The following is a 22,621-nucleotide window of genomic DNA, read 5'->3' as shown; positions in this document are numbered from 1 at the left end:
AAGAAAGAGGAAACCCTTCAATGAACAGTGTGTCAAAACTTTTGACCAGTACTGTATATATACTGCATCAGCTAACTTGTTTACAGTATTCCAAAAGTGTGCTGAAAAGCAGAGTGCTCTGGCTAGTCTGATACGCCAAGAAGGCTTATATGTAAGCACTTCCATGCTGTATAGACATGTTTTTAAGTAAATTGTACTTTTAACAAGTCTAAAGGGAACCATTTGATGCCTTTTTGCCAGAGGTTTCACAGCGAGAAGGTTTCCTATTGGTGCTGTATCATCTCCCCCTCCTCCACCTACGAGCTCCCAGTTTGCTCATCAGGGAGTCATTTAGTGAATATCATGTGTCTATTAGAGTCATGCATTCCCATTAAAATTAACATGGACAGTAACTGCTATTTCTGGTAGAGAACAATATTAAATTAATCTATATATGACATCACTTTTACTATTTAGTTCATTCTCATCTAGCAACATTATTTTATTACCGTAATTTTAGAATTGCAAAAGGAAATTAGAATATTTTAGGTAGAAAGATTCCATGAATTTATGCTTTTTGCCAATAACATGGATTCAGTTTTATAGTTTAATAAGATATTTAGACTAACCCTGTATAAGTACGTTACTTGAGAAGTACAGTACACTATGCAGTTAGATTTCCATTCCGCAGACATCATGACCCTTCCTATCACTAACTAAACAAAATGTATGAGAGCCTTTAAAAATGAATCAATCTTCACCAAAGAAAGATTAATCCTTAGCTAGCCTGCTATTGGACCCACTCGTGTATAATGACAGTCTATCATCTCTACATCCATCATAGGTAGAGCAAATGCTCTGCCATCAGTGTAGTCCATCATCTGTCCTACACGGCTGTTTTATACCAGCCTATGTCGTGTCATCGTGTGACCGTATACAAAGAACAGGTCAATGGTTTTCATGTCCACTTCAACACATCCTCCAATGAATGTTATATCTCATTTTCTCTTGTTTTTAAAACCAGGTTAAAAGCAGTGATGAGCGTGCATACTGGGATAACACCATATTCGAGCACGCTCGCTCATCACTAATTACAAGCTTACTGGACAATTAGGTTATCCTAGTGTGAACCCAAAAAACTTTAACGCCTACAAACATTGTACAACACTTCAGAAGGGTAACATGGGAATTTCATTAGAAGCTTCTAAAAACTGTACAAAAGAGGCACGATTTGGGAAAGTCAATACCGATTGCTGGACAGCAGTATATCGGTGCATTAATAGTGTACATTAGAATAAATGCATGCTTTCCTATATCTACTAAGTTAATATTGTAAAATAAACACAGATACATAATAATGCTGTGATTGAACATTTGACCACCAAATGTAGAGCAAGGGTCCCGTTACACATAGCGACGCTCTAGCGATCCCGACAACGATACAACCTGGTAAGGATCGCTGGTACGTTGCTACATGTTCGCTAGTAAGCTGTCAAACAGGCAGATCTCTTCAGCGACGCAGCAACAATACGGCGATCCGTATAACGACCTCGGCGGTCGTTGGGACCTTGTCACACAGCAGCTGTTCTGACGAGTCACTAATGAGGTCGCTTGTCGTTGTTATGGTGTCAAACACAGCGATGCGCGCTGGCCAGCGTGACACCAATGATCAAAAAATGGCCTAGGACATTCGAGCACGATCAGCGATATCACAGCGGGGGGCCAGTCGCCGCTATGTGTCACACGTAGCGAGATCACTGGCGAGGTTGCTGTTGCATCACAAAACCTGTGACGCTTCAGCGATCTCGCTAACGATCTCGCTATGTGTGAAGTACCCCTAAAAGACAATATGACAGATCAAATTATCATGTATTTATTCTAATGTGCCCTATGAATGTACCTCTAAATTGCTTTCCAACAATCTGCGTTGTATTTTCTCAATACTTTTCTTTTTGTGGCCGTCTTTTTAGAAGTTCTAATAAAATTTGACCTATATTCTGCTAGAGCATTGTACATTGTAGGAGTTGTAAGGATACTGCTTTGCTATAAGCATACACTATTCTCCTGTGATTTCAGCTAAATTAGCAGTATATTATGCTTCCCTATTACAGGTAAATGAGAATGTGTTAAAACCACATACTTAAATATTTACATTTCTTTCACTCCTCATTGTATTCTGCACAGGTATATTTGAAGAAAGCTAGAAAATCTACGATCAATAAATTAATTAGCAAAAGTGCTTTTAAATCACACACCCTAATGGCGGCATGCCAGAGTTTCCCCCAGTGCGGCATGCACCATAATTACCACAAATGATGGTGATGAATTCATTGCAGGTATTTAAAGGTCTTTTCCCCAAAAAAATCATAACTTATTGACCTATGTATAGCTCTGCAGAGACCCATCTAGAATAAAACTGACATGTTTGGGCTGATGGAAACAGCAGAGCTCTGTGCTCAATTCTCTCCATCAGTTCCATGAAGAGTGAATGGATCATGCATATCTCTGCTCCATTCAAGATAGGGCTCTGCAGAGATTAGTTCTTGGGCTCCAGAGTCCCATTCTCAGGATCACTGGGGTCTCAGCAGTCAGACCCCCTAGCGATAAGCAAGTTATATGGATATGGGATAACTTGCCGTTTCTCGAAAACCCTTTTAAAGGGAAGCTATAATCATTAAATATTACATTGTTTAAATCAGGTTTTTGCATTATGTGTATATATTTTTTTAAATCTGCAATTTTTTTAATATCACGATCTTTATTAAAACAAGAAAATTATTAATCTTGCAATTTTCACAAGGTTCTATCAGAGTCAGGATTACAGTGATAGGAACCACCTCTACACACTGCTGATAACAAAGGATCTACCAATAACAATAGGTGAGGTCACAGCTCCCTCTGCACTCCTCCCTTCACAATAATCTTTACACAGGGACAATATAAAAGATAGGGTCAGAATCTGTTCAATGTGGCTATGTACATGTGTTGTTTCCTGAAACAATAGGAATTTGACCCCTTTCTGACATCGGGCGTAAATTTACACCGATGTCGAAATCCTTTTGATGTGGGTTCCCGCGGTGAGCTCACATCTTTACCGGGACATGTCAGCTGTTCCGAACAGCTGACATGTGCCCGAAGCAGCTGCGGGTGGAATCGTGATCCACCCACAGCTATTAACACGTTAAATGCCGCTGTCAAACTCTGACAGCGACATTTAACATGCTCAATCGTGCCGTAAATCTGCCCATCGGTGACTCCCAATCGCAGGTCACCGATGGGTTGGCATGACAACCAGATGTCTCCTGGAGACCTCTATGGTTGTCACTGCCAGATTGCTATGCCGGCGCCCATAGCAAGTGAGATATTCTGCTATATACAGGTGATCTGATCATCGCCTGTATGTAGCAGAGCCAATTGGGTTATGGCAGCTTCTAGTCTCCCATGGAGACTATTAAAGCATGCCTAAAGTAAAAAAAGTTTTTAAAAATATAAAAAAAACTAAAATAAATATAAAAGTTCAAATCACCCCCCTTCGCCCCATTCAAAATAAAACAATAAAAAAATCAAACATACACATAATTGGTATCATCACATTCAGAATTGCTCGATCTATCAATATAAAACAAGGATTAACCTGATCGCTAAATAGCGTAATGAGAAAAAAATCAAAACACTAGATTATGTTTTTTTGGTCGCTGCAACATTGCATTAAAATGCAATAGCAGGCAATCAAAAGGTCATATCTGCACCAAAGTGGTATAATTAAAAACGTCAGCTTGGCGTGCAAAAAATAAGCCCTCACCCAACCCGAGATAGCGAAAAAGGGAGACAGTACAGGTATCAGAAAAAGGTACAATGTTTTTTTTTATCAAAGTTGGAATTTTTTTTTCACCACTTAGCTAAAAAAGAACCTAGACATGTTTGGTGTCTTTGAAGTCGTAATGACCTGGAGACTCCTAATGGCAGGTCAGTTTTAGCATTTTGTGAACCTAGTAAAAAAAAAAAAAGCAAAATAAAAACAAGTGTGGGATTGCACTTTTTTTTGCAATTTCACCGCACTTGGAATTTTTTTCCCATTTTCGAGTACATGACATGGTAAAACCAATGGTGTCGTTCAAAAGCACAACTCGTCCTGCAAAAATCAAGCCCTCACATGGCCATTTTGACCAAAAAATTTTAAAAAATTATGGCTCTGGGAAGAAGGGGAGTAAAAAATTAAAATGCAAAACCCAAAATACCTCTGGTCGTAAAGGGGTTAAAGTTTTAAAAAAAAAAAAAAGCCCTAGTGGCCAGTGTGAAAATTGTAATATTTCTATTTTTTATTTTTAATACAGAATGTGATATGGAAAGAAAAACACTACCAAAAATACAAAAAAACACTTAACACAAAAACATGATTTAACCAATAGGTGATTTTCTGATGATAACTTCCCTTTAATCAATGCCGAAGAAGATCAAAGCAAAGAAGTGTCAGAAGAACATGAGTCAAACAGAATATAACTGTAAAGCTCCATTGATTTGATTTTTACATAATCATGTTAAAGAAAAATTGTAGAGTCTCGACTATGACCATAAAGTTGATAATCAGACTATATTTCATTGAGCTAATGCCAGAAAACAGACATTTATGTACTAGAAATCAATAAGGGTATGTGCACACGTTGCGGATTTGGCTGCAGATCCGCAGCAGATTTGGCCCTGTGGATCCGCAGCAGTTTTCCATGCGGTTCTCATGAGCAGTTTATGGTTTACATTAGAGTTGAGGCATCCTATAATAAGGCTGAGTTACAGGTAACATAAGCATTCTGTACATTATATTATTCTAATGATATATTCCATGGTTGTCAGAAAGTAACATGTAATTATTCCTTAGTGTGTTACATAATTTTATAATTATATACTCAAAGATAACACAGGAATTACATAAAATTGGTTGTTCTTGGCACATAAAATGGAACAAATTTTTACAACCTCTCTAATTGTCTCTCCATGTAATCCAGCAGAACTAAAGTTGAAGTGAACAGGATAAGGGTTGTCATGGTATTAATGTTGTAATCTTCCTTGGAATCTATTGGGAAATTATTCATGAAAATGGCAATAAACTGATGGTCTGATTTACTTTATTAAGCCAGCCTTGGTCTATTGTGCTTCTATCTCACTAACACATGTAGACGGTAATGTAGTGAATGTCATCATATGGTGGTGGAGGAACATGGATAAAAAGGTACAGGACAGGTACTGGAGAAATTACATTAAAGATATTATCAACTACTGGAAAACCCCTTATTAATGGGCCCATGAGGGTGAAAAAAATAGAGATAGCCACCTCCCTGACCGGCACCACTCCTTCATACTAAATGCTGCGCCGCTCACTGGTTCCTTGGCGTCAACATCTACTGGGGGCGTCATGCAAGTGCTGCAGGCAAAAAGCAGCCGCTGATAAGTCGCAGTGGTCACACTTTGCCAGAGCAGAAGAAACAATGTATTGTTTATTTGTCTAATTTTTTGTTTTCCTCCCTTGGCCTGTTAATAAATGGTTCTCCAGCAATGGACAGCACCTTTAAAAATGATGGAAAAACTGTAACTGATAAGCAATATACATGTATATGTGCTATAACACAAACATTGATGAAGGACTTCACTAACGCATCCTCAGGACTTGTGCCAACTTGTCTTCCAGTGCCATAACCTCTAGTCTTACTGCATCACTATTCTTTTGTATGGTAGAAGGATTTAGGTTACTATCTGAGCTCCCATACAGTTGATTGAATAGAGCCAAGCTTGATGTGCTTTTCAATAGCCCTATCAGACTTACCAGGTGATAGACAAGCACAGGTACAGTAACCTCTCAATGTGGCCACTCCCAGGCCTCTCTACTGTTTTGTTAATAGCTGGAGGTACTCTTATTTGTCAGACATTTTAACCGGAGTTCACACATCCACATATCCAGTAATCATCCATTTGAAATGGATCCAGCGGTAAGCAGATATCTGATCAGAACAAAGGGATGAGCAGACACAACTATAATATGTCTGGCTAAAAATAACAATATCCATTAATCCCATCCCACCATGGCCGTTTTCCATTTTTTAATATTTTTCCCACCCCTTCTTCCAAAAGTCATAACTTTTTTAATACAGCCGTATAGCCAAGGGTTTGGTTTTTTTGCGGGATGGGTTGTGCTTTTGAATAACACCACAAAAGTGCAATTTCACAATTGTGCTTTGTGTTTTTTACTTACCACGTTCACTAACTGACCTGGCAATATGATTCTCCAGTTCAGTACGAGTACATAGATACCAAACATGCATAGTTTATTTTTTATTTACATGGTGAAAAAAAAATTCCGAAATTTGTATGAAAAACAGTTTTTGCGTTTGTCGACATTTTTCGAGACCTGTAGCGTTTTCGTTTTTCAGGATCTGAGGCTGGCTGGCGGATTTTTTTGGTGCTATGAAGCTGACATTTTTACTGATACCGTTTAGGGGTAGATATGATGTTTTAATCTCCTCTTATTGCATTTTATTGCAATGTTGCAGTGACCAAAAAACGTAATTCTTGCATTTTGACATTTCTGAACACAGCGATACCAAATATATGTATTTTTTTCTTTTAATTGTTTTAGTTACAATGGAGCAAAAGGGAGAGTGATTTGAACTTTTGTGTTTTATTTATTTTTTCACATTTTTAATCACTTTTTACTTTATTTAATAGACCCCTTAGGAGACTTGAGGCTGCGATCATCGGATTGCCTGTGCTGAACATAGTAGGGATTCTGCCTGAGCTGGCATTCACAGGAGATTCACAATGACAGCCACATGGGTCTTCTGCAGAACCCCGACTGTCATGACAGCCCATCGGCGCTGATGGGTGAGATTTGTGACTTGCTTCCAGCTGGCGCGTGTTGAATTGTGCTGTCAGAGATTAACAGGGGGATTTTACTGGTTAACAGCCACGGGTGGCAGACCTATCCACCCGTGGCTGTTAAAGGCACATGACAGCTGATTTAATCAGCTGTTATATGTGGGGAAAGATGCGAGCTTAGCACCAGAGCCCGTATGAAAGTCAGTGACACGACATATGACAGAAATCCCATGTTGTGAAGGGGTTAAATAGCCATCCGTTTTTCCCATTCCATCTATTTTGCTTACTGAATCCGTTTCAAACTGATGATTACTGGACATATGAACATAGTCTAAACTGTTACTACTCATTTTTTAAGTGATGCCACAGGTGTCAAAGACATGATTGAGGGGTTTATCTTTGCATGACTTGAACTTATGAATTTCACTTACCTACAGTAGTTATTTATCTACAACCGAAACAGTCTTCATGTCTCTTTTTGACCTCTTTCACACCTCAGAATTTTTGCCAGTATATTCAATCAATAATTGTAACCCAAATCATATTTTGTACTTCCTCCACCTACTTCTGATCTTCGCTTACAAGTACCGAAGCAAAATACTGATCTAAATACCGGAGTGTGAGCCTCTTGGTAAAATTCTGTGCCCAGCACTGACAATCATTGCTGGTGACTCTGTGGCACTTGCTGACGTAACATTGACAGAGTAGCGGCTTCTCTTATTATTCTCTGCTCTGTTGATGGGGAATGACTGCCAATATCATTCTAGTTCACAGCTGACTCCCAGCTACCTAACTGCAGGAAGCTGACTGTCAATCAGCATGACAACAGCAGTCACGCCCCGTAGACAGAGCAGCCCGGAAGAAGGAGAGCTGCTCTCTTGACGTGGAGCAGCTGAGTTGCCGGCAGTGACGTAACTGGTTAGCAAGGATCGGCCTGTTAGTTTTTTGGCTTGTAGTAAAAATTATTTAGTCCTGGATAACTTTAACTAGATAGATAAATAATATTCTCATCATCATTGAGATGTTAGCTGTGTCAACATGTTTGTCATGCCTATATACAGTGGGGAAAAAAAGTATTTAGTCAGTCAGCAATAGTGCAAGCTCCACCACTTAAAAAGATGAGAGGCGTCTGTAATTTACATCATAGGTAGACCTCAACTATGGGAGACAAACTGAGAAAAAAAAATCCAGAAAATCACATTGTCTGGTTTTTTTTCATTTTATTTGCATATTATGGTGGAAAATAAGTATTTGGTCAGAAACAAAATTTCATCTCAATACTTTGTGATATATCCTTTGTTGGCAATGACAGAGGTCAAACGTTTTCTGTAAGTCTTCACAAGGTTGCCACACACTGTTGTTGGTATGTTGGCCCATTCCTCCATGCAGATCTCCTCTAGAGCAGTGATGTTTTTGGCTTTTCGCTTGGCAACACGGACTTTCAACTCCCTCCAAAGGTTTTCTATAGGGTTGAGATCTGGAGACTGGCTAGGCCACTCCAGGACCTTGAAATGCTTCTTACAAAGCCACTCCTTCTTTGCCCTGGCGGTGTGCTTTGGATCATTGTCATGTTGAAAGACCCAGCCACGTTTCATCTTCAATGCCCTTGCTGATGGAAGGAGGTTTGCACTCAAAATCTCACGATACATGGCCCCATTCATTCTTTCATGTACCCGGATCAGTCGTCCTGGCCCCTTTGCAGAGAAACAGCCCCAAAGCATGATGTTTCCACCACCATGCTTTACAGTAGTTATGGTGTTTGATGGATGCAACTCAGTATTCTTTTTCCTCCAAACACGACAAGTTGTGTTTCTACCAAACAGTTCCAGTTTGGTTTCATCAGACCATAGGACATTCTCCCAAAACTCCTCTGGATCATCCAAATGCTCTCTAGCAAACTTCAGACGGGCCCGGACATGTACAGGCTTAAGCAGTGGGACACGTCTGGCACTGCAGGATCTGAGTCCATGGTGGCGTAGTGTGTTACTTATGGTAGGCCTTGTTACATTGGTCCCAGCTCTCTGCAGTTCATTCACTAGGTCCCCCCGCGTGGTTCTGGGATTTTTGCTCACCGTTCTTGTGATCACTCTGACCCCACGGGGTGGGATTTTGCGTGGAGCACCAGATCGAGGGAGATTATCAGTGGTCTTGTATGTCTTCCATTTTCTAATTATTGCTCCCACAGTTGATTTCTTCACTCCAAGCTGGTTGGCTATTGCAGATTCAGTCTTCCCAGCCTGGTGCAGGGCTACAATTTTGTTTCTGGTGTCCTTTGACAGCTCTTTGGTCTTCACCATAGTGGAGCTTGGAGTCAGACTGTTTGAGGGTGTGCACAGGTGTCTTTTTATACTGATAACAAGTTTAAACAGGTGCCATTACTACAGGTAATGAGTGGAGGAAAGAGGAGACTCTTAAAGAAGAAGTTACAGGTCTGTGAGAGCCAGAAATCTTGATTGCTTGTTTCTGACCAAATACTTATTTTCCACCATAATATGCAAATAAAATGAAAAAAAAACAGACAATGTGATTTTCTGGATTTTTTTTTCTCAGTTTGTCTCCCATAGTTGAGGTCTACCTATGATGTAAATTACAGACGCCTCTCATCTTTTTAAGTGGTGGAACTTGCACTATTGCTGACTGACTAAATACTTTTTTCCCCACTGTATAACCCCACAGTTGTGTTCCAGAAAGTTGCCAGTGGTGTTAATTTTCAATATATATTTTTATCTTTTTTTACAACACTCATCATTTGCACATATTTATACAATTTGACCATACTAGAACTGCGCTCTAAACTATTCCAGCAACCACAGTGTAACGAACAGATGCCTAGCTGGCATACAGAGCTAAACATACAAACTGCTGGATGCAGCCACTTTCCCTTGTAGTTCCTAATGGTATCTGACAGGCCACTCTTGCACCATTATAGTCAGACATTAGAAAACAAATCAACGCCTCAATGCTGGGTAACATTTTGACCCCTTCACTGTGTTTCTTCAGGCCTCATAGGGGGTCATTAGCAAACAGTAAATTATGCCACCAATAGGAGAGAATGAAAGGAGCAAGTTTGTATGTGTGTAAAGGTATGTATCAGTTCATATGCAAGTGTGTAATCCTGTATGTGTTAACACTAGAACTACCGCATGTTTCATAATACCTATAACTACCATTAGGGGTCATTTTGACCCCCATTCAAAAGTACTAACTCTGGAGTAAAAATAACTTTTTTGCTGCCAACAAATTGAAGAACATTTATTTTAACTTAGTAGGAACAGTGTTAAGATCAAGTACAGCACGCATTTTCCTTTTACATGGTCATAGCATGCGGTGTCCAACAGTTAACACAAACAGTACTTTCTGCCACTTTCCCAGTGCATTTTCCACAAACTGGTTTGTTACAGCTTGCGCAAGTTTTAGTTGTTTTGTTTTCGTTGCATCTTCCAACTCCACATTTTCGACGCTTGCAGATTTCTTGTCCTTTTGTTTGTGGTTCAGACATTGCGGATGATGGGCCACTTCTTCTGACTCATTTTCAGATAAATTCTGAAGACATTTCAAAATTTCATCACTTGTCAGACCCCTCTGCTTACTCATGCTTCAAATATACATTGCAAAAAGGGACTTGTAAGATCGCAGAAGTAATAAAACGACACTGTACAAACATGCAGAGTTGTAGCTTCAACTGTAATGTTTGCTACTGAAGTGCAGACAGATATCGCTACAAGAGACATGGATCAAACATGTTCAGACAAGTTTAGACAAAACAAAATGCTGAATCATCCCTGATATGCAAAGATACAATTACACTCTACAACTAGGGAGAAGCACTGTGATTTTCCGTACTCTGTAATATTAGGTGACTTGCCTACTACTACTTTTATGTATGGGGTCAAATTGACCCCTTCAGTACCTATAGGTATGAATTGCAAAATCCGGCCCCTGAAAAAGTTACAATTCATTTTTGTGTCCTAAAATATACACAAAAAGTCAGAACTCATTTGTTAAAATTTTAGAAATTATAGGAAAAAGAAATAGAAAGGGTCAAAATGACCCCTCCGGTAGTTCTAGTGTTAATTCTAAACAGGAAAACATGTCTCCACCATCTATGTGCTTTATATTAGAAGTATTGTACAGTGGAAATGAAATCAAAATTTGACAATGCTCAGCTGTTGTGTTGTGACAATCATGTAAATCTTTGCAGAAATCTATGCCAGCATATAGGTAGCATAGATTTCGGTTTGCAACTCACAGACAGCTGAAAGATGTGTCCAAGTTATTAAAGTGCATGCACCTCTTAATACGTTTGGTGCATCTTTTTATTAGATTTTATCAAGACTAGTGCATGACATATCATTCTTCAAGAATTCCCCCTATGTGTCTATGTGTGGCCACCCAGTGGCAGTGATGTGGATTGCAGGCCGTCAAGGGTTTTACTAGCAAGTAGTGATAATGTATTAAACTATGTATTGTGAAAAATTGAAGTGTTTAATAAAATTAATGGATAGGTAAGGATACATTTCTGTACTTAGAGTTTATTTCCTTCCCAGGAAAAGTTTACTGAGTGCCTTGAGTAAACTGATTTAAATTGTAGATTAGTAAATAACTTACATAATAAAAATGACCATGACAGTCTAAAGAATTTTACAAGTCCTAACTACTCTAAAGGTGCAGTTACACTGTAAGATAATTGCAAACGAGCTTTGTTAAAAGCGCTCATTCAGCCATTCTCTTCCCATGTAAACAGGCTGCCTATCAGAAGGGCAAAACTGAAAAACAGTTGTTCGTTGGGTGAAATGATCTTTCGTGCAGCATAAAAGGTCATTGTTCTCGGCAGTGCATCTGCCGATTTAAACAGGATTCGCACCGCTGAGACCAATGGTAGCCTGTGCGCACTGATTAATCTAATATAGATTGCTTAGTGCTCATCGTTTGCTTTGGTGCAAAGGTTGACTGATCAGCTGTTGTATCGTGCCATTGGCCGGAGTGTATAATCAGACTCTACTTCTCTACCTGCACTTGCTGTCTATGTTTTATGTTTCTTAAACCAGCGATATGTATAGTATAATCGCCTGTTCACCTATGATGGGGTGAGGAGAGGCCCCACTAGACTAGTCAGACAAGGCAGTCCACAACCAGACAGGCCCTTCTTGCATTTGTCAGAATTGCCAGATGGCTAGTGTGGCCCTGCTTTAAACTCAGTGTTATTTCAAATATTAGTACAATCTGATTAGATAAGAGTCAAGGAAAGACTTGACACCAAGTAGATAGCATGAGCTGCTGAGCTCAGTGATTGGATGCAGCGGTGATGCACTGCTGCAGCCAAAACATGGGCAGTAGCTGAGAGCCAGCGCTGGAGCAGTGGAGGATAAGTACCAGCTGGCTTTGCTATTTTGCATGCTTACCAGTGTTTGGGGCCACTGTACTGAAAATGGAAAACTCCTTTAACTGGGAGACAAACTGGATGTAATAAGTTATACATGTCCCTCAGCAGGCGGGGTCTTACATCATTTTACTATATGGCAAAGTTGGATAATATGGATTTTATATTGCCGATCTATTCGGGTGGTGATAATAGATGAAAGCAGAAGAGTAAGCTGGAGTCACACATAGCGACTTACCAGCGATCCCGACAACGATATCAACGTGTCAGGATCGCTGGTAAGTTGCTATGTGATCGCTGGTGAGCTGTCACCCAGACAGCTTCACCAGCGATCAGCACGCCGACGCCAAGGTGAGGAGCGAGCCCGGGAGCAGCGGACAAGTGTGCCTGCTGTTCCAGTCCTCCACCAGCAGAGGGTGCGCCTGCATCCCCGGCCTCTCCTGGTGGCGCCCTGCTGCCTCCTGGTCCCCAGCGTGCGGCGGCGGCAGGTACACACTCCGTGGGCTCCTGATCCCCAGCGTGAGGCGGCGGCGGCACCTGTAACTCGCTGGTAACTAACGTACACATCGGGTATCCCAGGGACGTGCGTCCCTGGGATACCCGATGTGTACGTTAGTTACCAGCTAATCGCTGGTCTCCCGCCTGTCACACGCAGCAATGCGTGCTGGTCAGGGGGAGATCAGCACTGAAAAAAATGTCCAGAGGTTTCTTGCAGCGATCAGCGATACCGGCAGGGGGGCCGCTCGCTGATCGCTGTCACACACAGCGACCTCGCTGGTGAGATCGCTATTGTGTCACAAAACTTGTCACATCGCTATGTGTGACGGGGCCCTTAGTAGATTTTTGTAAATGATGTTTCGCACGTTCAAATGTATAAACTCCATTTCTGGCCTCTGGGAAAGGTTTGTTCACCTTCTGCGCACTTTAGAAAAAATGACATTGTGCAATTTGTATACACAAAACCTCATCTATAGCAAACAATGGATGGAAATGGGCCATTCAGTTCCTCCAAAGCTTTTATACACCCAGCTATCTATTATCTCCTTCCATGGCAAATCACATTATCTCTATATCATGTGTCTCAGACACAGAAGCAAATAGATCCTGCTGACACGAAGCTGCTGTACAAGTTGCAAGCACAGGCCGGATGATTTATCTGAAGTGCTGCAGCATGCAATTTATTTGTGGGAGGTATAAATACATTCAATGTGGAATCTAATGCTCCTAAATAAACATGAAGGAGAGCAAATCCTGTGATTTCCATCCTGTCAAGTCTAGGGAAAAATGCAGAGATCCAAGATTTAGTCCGATGTCATAAAAGCTGCAAAAGTATGTATTGTAGACTATTATACATGGACCTATAAATAATTAACCATTGCTTTGTTACAGTATATAACTGCAACTAATAGCATCCAAGCATACAAGAAAAAATCAGACTCAGGAAAGAGAATGTAAGATATCATTTTTCTGCAGTATTTGAGAACACCGCTTTCTGGATTCAGCAATTTGTACTGTCATTGGCACCGGCATCAACGATCTGTCCAGCACAGAACACGACTGATATGATTACTACCTTCATGCATTCCGGGATAAAAGGGGACACTTTACCTGCAATAAGCCTTATATCAAACAAATGATTTTAGAAGTATGAATTTGGGAGATGTTATTTGGTCGGTGCTTCCTCTTGTATCTCTGCTGTTTGGGATATTTACCTGCAGATAAATAATGGAAATATGTACAGGTTATTTTACTATCTATCCATATATCTGTTCTTCGTGTTATAAAAATGATTTATAGATTAGACAGATAGATAGTTATTAGATAGATAATAGTTATTAGATAGATAGATAGATAGATAGATAGATAGATAGATATGGGATAGATAGATAGATAGATAGATAGATAATAGCTATTGGATAGATAGATAGATAGATAGATAGATAGATAGATAGATAGATAGATAGATAGATAGATAGATAGATAGATATGGGATAGAGATAGATAGATAGATAGATAGATAGATAGATAGATAGATAGATAGATAGATAGATAGATATGGGAGATAGATAGATAGATAGATATGGAATAGATAGATAGATATGGGATAGCTAGATAGATATGGGATAGATAGATAGATAGATAGATAGATAGATAGATAGATAGATAGATAGATATGGGATAGATATGAGAGATAGATAGATAGATAGATAGATAGATAGATAGATAGATAGATAGATATGGGATAGCTAGATAGATATGAGATAGATAGATAGATAGATAAATAGATAGATATGAGATATATATTGGAAAGATATAGGATAGATATGAGATAGATAGATAGATATGGGATAGATAGATAGATAGATATGAGAGATAGATAGATAGATAGATATGAGAGATAGATAGATAGATAGATAGATAGATAGCTATGAGATAGATAGATAGATAGATATGGAATAGATAGATAGCTATGGGATAGATAGATAGATAGATAGATAGATAGATAGATAGATAGATAGATAGATAGATAGGGGATAGCTATGGGATAGATAGATAGATAGATAGATAGATAGATAGATAGATAGATAGATAGATATGGAATAGATAGATAGCTATGGGATAGATAGATAGATAGATAGATAGAGATATGAGATAGATAGATAGATATGGAATAGATAGATAGCTATGGGATAGATAGATAGATAGATAGATATGGAATAGATAGATAGATAGATAGAGATATGAGATAGATAGATAGATAGATAGATAGATATGGAATAGATAGATAGCTATGGGATAGATAGATAGATAGATAGATATGGGATATATATTGGAAAGATATAGGATAGATATGAGATAGATAGATAGATAGAAATCTCATTTTAGCAAACCATCTACTGAAATAGCGCCATTTGGTAGTGTGTAGACCTGTGGCGTGATAAGTTTTTAAAATTTTCCCCCAGTTTCCTCAGCAGATGGTAAAACAATGGCATGATATTTCATGTAATGCCTCCATTTATGATTCTGGGGTCTCAGGCCCCTGTCTATATAATATATCACATTGACCATGTAGACAGGAAAATGTTACGACCTTTTCATGATTGCCGTGATTTTGAAAAGATTATTTACTACACCAGAATAAAGGTTTCTTAATGAACTACTAAACACTTCAGTAGTATGTGCAGTATATTCTGAAATACATTTTCTAATATTCTGCTGATTAAGAGGCTATATGTTATTTACCGCAATACATCGATGTCATTAAGTCACAGGCAGCAATCCCACTGATATCTCTGTACCAGCAATTACTGATTATTTGTCATCTGAGAACCAGCCAGAAGGGGCCTCAATTACCCATTGGAACAGTAATCATTTATGGTTCAGAGACTCCTACATTTATTTTCCTGATAGAAAATGCTAGACAGACATTTTCACCCACATAATGGTAATACTTTTAAGACAAGAAATAAATTTATTCACACTGTATGTTTCTATATATCCATCCATCACTTGTGCATCTGTGTACATTTCTATCTCTATCTATCTATCTATCTATCTATCTACCTATCTACTATCTATCTATCTATTATCTATCTATCTATTATCTATCCCATATCTATCTATCTATCTATCTATCTATCATCTATCTATCTATCCCATATCTATTTATCTATCTATCTATCTATCTATCTATCTATCTATCTATCATCTATCTATCTATCCCATATCTATTTATCTATCTATCATCTATCTATCCCATATCTATTTATCTATCTATCATCTATCTATCCCATATCTATTTATCTAGCTATCTATCCATTCATCCATCTCCTGTGCAAGGAATACTAAAATATCTCCCATGATGTTTATTTTTTCCCCTAATTGATTTCTCAGCCACCTACAAGTTATTACACTCATGGACGATGAGTGCTTGCTTAATCCCTTAAATAAGAATTACAGGAAAGATAATAAAGACCCAACCATAGAAGTAATCCATGTGAATGTCGGTGTGCTGCCCCATTTTTATTGTCAGCCAGTACACAGACCAAGTATGTCCTATTCTGACCATTCCCACCATCGGATCAGAATAGGACATGCTTTGAGTTTCACGGATCTCATTCATAGATCTGTGATTTTCACACGTGTGTGAATGAATCTGTGACACTCAATGGGTCCGATAAATAAGAAATCGGACAGCACTCGGACATGTCACACACTACTGTGAATGCACCCATGGGATACTAATAATGGGCATGTGAATAACTTGTATAAACTTATTATGTCCAAAATACGTGAATCTGGTAGTGATGACGGTAAGCAATCAGAATGACCAAGGTTTTGACATGATTAAAAGTATGTGACACCTAACTTCAAAAACCAGCGCAGCAAGTAATGGGGTGAAAGAAATCGCCATTTATATCCTAATATAGCATCAGAAAAGTGTATGACTTATTGTTTGGTCTGCAGTGCTCACCACCTGACGCCTCATATTCCCTCGTTCTATCACTCTCGCACAGCTTTATGCCACTAGTGTTACAGAAGGTCATATCCCGCTCTGGCCTGTGAATGTGTGCATTGTGTCAGGCTATGTGCATGAGTGGCGTGAGACTGAACAGCTTGTACTTGGTCCCAAAGAGCAAATAACATAAGAGTGCGCTTGTATCTGCAGGGAATAGGGTGCTCCGGAGCCTCCCAAGGACAGAAGAGAGGCTCCAATGTACATCTAGGCCGGATCCAAAACACTGAGGAATTCCATTCTGCAATTAGCACTGAATTACAGCCATATGGAAGATGGGCGGAAGAGTCTAACATTAACTCTTGGCCGTTGTTCACAAGCTACATACTAATTGCATAATCGTAATGGCTCAGTTTGCTACAGTCAGGATGCAGCTTGTTTCCAAGGGACGATATTTTACACTTGTAGTTACTCATAAATGAACAGAAGAGCAGAAAGATGTCTCTTCGTCTGCCACAGCAGCAGTGTTTTTGTCTAAAAATCCCATAGGTTCCTACTGCAAAACCCATGAAGATGACCTTAGTGACATGTAATGCTATCCTTCCCCTCAATGTCATGTTTACACGGGAAACCTGATTCTATCTGGGTCGCCCTCCCAGGGCTGTGGGGTACTCGGTACCGGGCCGGTCTCTCAGAGGGGACTGTCACAGCAGCGGTGACCTGGTCTGTGGCCCTGGGTGCCCATGTAAAAGGGGTTGAGTTGGGAATAAAGTTTATAAGTGATTTGTGACGCCACCTGTGGTGTTTGGCAAGGGAGGTGTTAAGCCGACGCTGCAGACAGATCCTCTGGGACAGATGGAGTAGTGTAGCAATGATGTTGTAGCCCTCCACAGGTAGGGCTGTTGGTCCCAGGGCAGTGTAGCAGAATGTTTAGGAAGAGGGTGCAGTGTTTGGCACAGAGATGTAGCAGTGCTGAGGATGTTGCAGGAGGGAGGCAAGGACACAACAAGGTGCAGTTTCTTTACCTTTACTTGGCAAACGCAGTCCAGGGTCCTGGTTACAGATGGCACAGGAGCAGGCTAGCCTGGAAGCAACTCAGGAATCTCTCTATCAGATGGGTTGCGTAGTCTCCTTCCTAGCGCTGGCTTGAGATACATGCAGTACTGTGTTACACTGAAGGTCCTCCTTCTTATCGTCTCTTAGAACTACCTTGTATGGCAGACAGCTGTAGCCTTCTATCTCTCTTGGTTCACCCGTCACTGTTGTGCCTCCGAGTCTTAGTTGGGAATAGAGCATTTACAGCTTCCTATTCCTCTGATTCTGTTGCAGGACCTTCAGTATCCATACAACCGTGGAGACCAGGCTCCAGATCATGCGCTCTCACTGGGAGGGAGCTCTCTATCCTCAGCTCAACCTCCAGCTTCTCTCCACACATCTACACTCATTGCCCTCCTCACACTAACTCCTCATTTCCCTGCCTGGCCCTCAGAGAGCACTCCTCCCCCAATTCTGGTTCAGAACTCCCTCTGCTGGCCTGGAGTGGGAACTGTGTTGCATGACATGGTTAACTGCTAGAGAGACCCTTCATTGCCTCCAAGCCTGACATGACCCTCCCTGGAGGAAGGCAATGCCACTGTGGCGACCATACTCCTGGGGGCGCCACATATCCACATACATTTTATCATGATTTTTCATAAAAAAAATATTGATAATGCCAAATATACACCATTATAGCTTAAAGAATATTCTAACAGTTAAAGGGAATGATGAAAAGAACCCTTATCCTCTTGGGACCACTCCAATGAACAAAAATGGTAGTCTACTCCAGAAGTGTGTTTCCTGTTCCAACACACTCAACCCATCCTTTTCTTACATGGTCAGGAATTCACCTAAAAGTAATATACAGGGAAAATTCCTGACTGCCTTTAACTTTTCATACGTCAAATCAGCTGATGATTATCTAGTCATTTAAAGGGGTTGTCTGGCCTTAGGGTATGAGTCTGCAGTCACTCTGTGTGACTGCAGACTTGTGAATCTTCATTTCAAATGCATTGTGTGCTGTGAGGATTCTCCGGTGTCGAGACCGGGCAGTCATGTGACTGCAAGAATGTGATTTCCTACATCCGACTACATTCCGACTAGGGTGTTTACAGCCTCGCTCAGTACTCTGGCATTGAATGAAGCCGCACCCATCTTGTCAGCATGTGACCGCATGTGTGCAAATCACATACTTGTGGTTGTGACTGAGTGACTGCAGACTCATACCCTAAGGCCAGATAACCCCGTTAAGTAAATCCTATCCGTAATTTGGCTAACAATCTAATTCTCCAATCAAGCACACACAAACATGGTTTTGCAGGAAGACTTCAGGTGTGGTAGAGCATATAGAGTTTTCAGAGGGAGAATATGCAATCTTCATGCAGGTGTTGCCCTCCATGCTGCGTATTACTAATACTGTCTGATAATTCCTGTAAATTTGTAAAATTGCTGAGTAATAACTGCAGTAGTGCAAAGCCTCCAATGTGCTGTCATAAAGCTGGTAAACATGGATGCACAGTGCGCCGTCCCGGTGCGACGTGCCAGACTGAGTGTAGGGCCACATGTGCTTCTTTAGAGATAAGAACGTGACGCACTAGCTCATGTATCAGTGACCGGCACGCGGTGTGTGTTGTCACAGTTGGCATAATACACACTGGAATCATCATACATTACAGGAATAATGACACAACTCTGCTATTCTTTTATTTTCCAAAATGAAAACTATCTGGTCACACTGTAGGATTATTTACTGCACTTACAGGAATCACACCTAGCTCACACTCAGGATAAAGATTTGGCTGCTAAGAGCCTTTTATTCTACATCAGTGATAAATGACCGGTATTTTTCTTCGGCATGTCTGGCTTATATTTGGCACTATGGAAGTGGAATCTCCTATGGTACATCTCTATTGTTCCCTTATTGTCACTGGGCCAGAATATCCATCTACCGGCAACATCTATTTATACATTTGCCTTGTAATGTTTTCATTTCCTGTTCTGTCCAGATGTCAACGTATCACAGAATTCAAAGCGGAGGAAGTTCACTAACCGCCATATTGGGACACCCAAGTGATGGGTGTCTCAATATGGAAACTGCTGTTGGTACCAACCTATTGCGCAGTACCACCAGCGGAACACCGTTGCACCACACACACACTCTATACGCAACACACACACACACTCACATTCACACTCTCACTCTCACACTCTCCCACACTCACCTAGCCTCTTGCACGGTACCACCAGTGGAACACCGTCGCACTGCGCCTGCGTAATTTCTGCGCAGGCGCAGTGAATCATTCAGCTGATCCCTGCGGAAGATGCGCGACATGTCTACAGGCAGAGGAAGCCGGTCACATTAAAGGGGTTTTCCTACGAATGAAAGTTCATTTTAAAAATGGTCTGTGTCTGACCGTGAACGGAGCATACCACATCTCCTGGGCAGGGGAGGAAGCATAAGACAATACTGACATTACAGCAGGGGATCACAGAGGATTCATTTTGTGAGGTAAAATATTTCACTGACTGTTAAATAATATTTTACCTCACAATATGTATCCTCTGCGATCCCCTGCTGTAATGTCAGTATTGTCTTTTGCTTCCTTCCCTGCCCAGGAGCTGTGGTATGTTCTGTACACAGTCAGACACAGGGGTGAGAGAGACAGAGCCCAGGGGGGAGACAGCTCAAATGGGACAGCACATGAGGGGAGAACACAGCACAGGAAGGAGAGAGACAGCAGACAAGGGGGATAGACTGTTTTAGTAGCTCTTCTGATTTATCCCAATAGACCATAGTAATATGGTAATATGGAACCAGTGCGGCTCATTGAGAGCAAGGAATAATTAATGATTTCCGCAACCTTGCTGCTCTATTGATATGTTAACTGTTGAAAATATAGATCCCATTTAGGGACTTTTAAACCCCAAAATTGGAAGTTTCACATATGACCGGTTCAATATATTGCTTATTGGAAACTGAGATTTCATGATGTTCTATCAATAGGAATCTATCACAGCATGATGTAATTTCAGAGACTTTGATTCCAACGATGTTTCACTTACTGGTCTGATTGGTGCACATTTGATAAAATCCCTATTTTATCTGCTGCAGATCTACCAAGTTCTCTGAATGCTGAGCTCTGTGTAACCCCGCCCACTCCACTGATTGGCTGCTTTCTGTGTACACTCTGCATAGGCAGAAAGCTGCCAATCACTGGTGAGGGCGTGGTTGCAGAGCTGATGAATATGGAACGGCAGGTTTACTGGTCTTCTAGGAATAATCTCCTGGCGATAAAACAGTGATTTTATTAAAAGTATTGCAAGCAGCACAGAAAATGACTTCTGGCTGAAATCAGGCCTTACCATCATTGTGTGCTGGTTTTACAGAAGTGCCAATTACTTTGAACATGTCAGCCTTCTTCATAGGTGTAGAAGTAGGTGTGGAGGACATATATATTCAGTGCACACTACCACTGATCTAGGGACAAATGAGGATTTTCGAAAGCACATTTCTTTTGCTTTTCTGATTCATGTGCTGCTTTTTATCTCTTTTTTTCATCTTTACTGTTCTTTTGGTTACAATACTGTTAGGAATTCCCATAGGAGACAATTTACCTGCAGTAACCATCACTCTCCGCATCCTGACTAATCATCCCTGACCTATTTTCAGGGTTTCTCTATTCAGGCTTTTTTAAATATGGTCTGTGCCCTGCTCATTCAAGCACATTTTGCTATCAGTTCATTCAACTTTACTTTGTCGGGGTCAAAAGTGCAGACTTTAATATGATGTCACGTTGTAGTCTTGTGCGCAGAAATTCTACATGTGAGCGGAATACAGATCGCTTTTATCAGTACTTGTGTTCGGCTATAGCACAAATCCATCTCACGCTGACCTCTGTCTGTTCTTTCTGCTTTATACTGCCACTGCACTTGTCTGCTGGTACCTTTCCAGAACCACCAGTCCATCAGCATTCAACACCAGTACAACATTGGTAGGATAATGGGAAACAACAGGTACACAACTATGAATGGGAATAAGAAGAGTCACTTAGCCCTTTAACTTTTAATTAACTTGCCATTTGGGCTAGACTTTTAGAAATGAATAAGGAAGGATTTAAAGGGCATCTGTCACCAGGTATTTTGCTAGTCTATCTGAGAGCAGCATAATATAGGGGCAGAGACCTTGATTCCAGCAATGTGTCTCTTACTGGACTGCTTACTACAGTTTGGGGTCAGGTTTATACAGCGCTGTTTGTTATTCTTATTTATTTGCTTATCATCTATTCCGCAGCGCTATACAAAAGTAATCATCACTGTCCCCGTTGTGGCTCACAATCTAGACTCCCTATTAGTATTTCTTTGGAGTGTGAAAGGAAACCGGAGTACCCGGAGGAAACCCACGTAAACACATGGAGAACATACAAACTGCTTGCAGATTTTGTCTTTAGTGGGTTTTGATCCAAGGACCCCAGCTCATGAATAGGGAGCACTACATGGCATCAGATTTACTAGTCCTCTAGGGATAATCTTCTGGTGGTGAAACTGTGCTTTCTTTTTTACACTACAACAAGCAGCCCAGTGACACATTGCTGGAATCAGGGTCTCTGCCCCTAAATTATGCTGCTTTCAGATTAGGCGGTAAAAAATGGTGACAGATTCCCTATGAACATTAGGAAATGCTCTCGATTGCACAAGATCGGATCCAATCCTGTCTTTGGGCTGTATCATTTCTGCACAGGACAGTAGCTTGATTGTACCATAAACATGTATTCCATTCAGACACATAGCCAAAAGAAGCTGAATGAAAACCTTTAAAATTGCTACTATATATCTAAAACTCACTTTTTTGAGCTAGATGGTGAAGGTCATGACCTAAAAGTTTACAGTGGGTTATAAATGGTATT

At 40.5% G+C, this 22,621-nt stretch overlaps 1 protein-coding gene across 2 annotated transcripts in view; it reads left to right on the top strand.

Moving 5' to 3' along the window:
- Nucleotides 1-22,621, top strand: part of FRMD4A (FERM domain containing 4A) — a 598,990-nt gene that overhangs the window by 59,790 nt on the left and 516,579 nt on the right. The window lies entirely within an intron of this gene.

Source organism: Dendrobates tinctorius, unplaced genomic scaffold, assembly GCF_039654945.1.
Source record: "Dendrobates tinctorius isolate UK_male_01 unplaced genomic scaffold, ASM3965494v1 ptg000174l, whole genome shotgun sequence".
NCBI classification, from domain to species: Eukaryota; Metazoa; Chordata; class Amphibia; order Anura; family Dendrobatidae; genus Dendrobates; species Dendrobates tinctorius.
The sequence above is the reverse complement of the archived record's forward strand: the minus strand, read 5'-3'. Positions and strand labels throughout refer to the sequence as shown.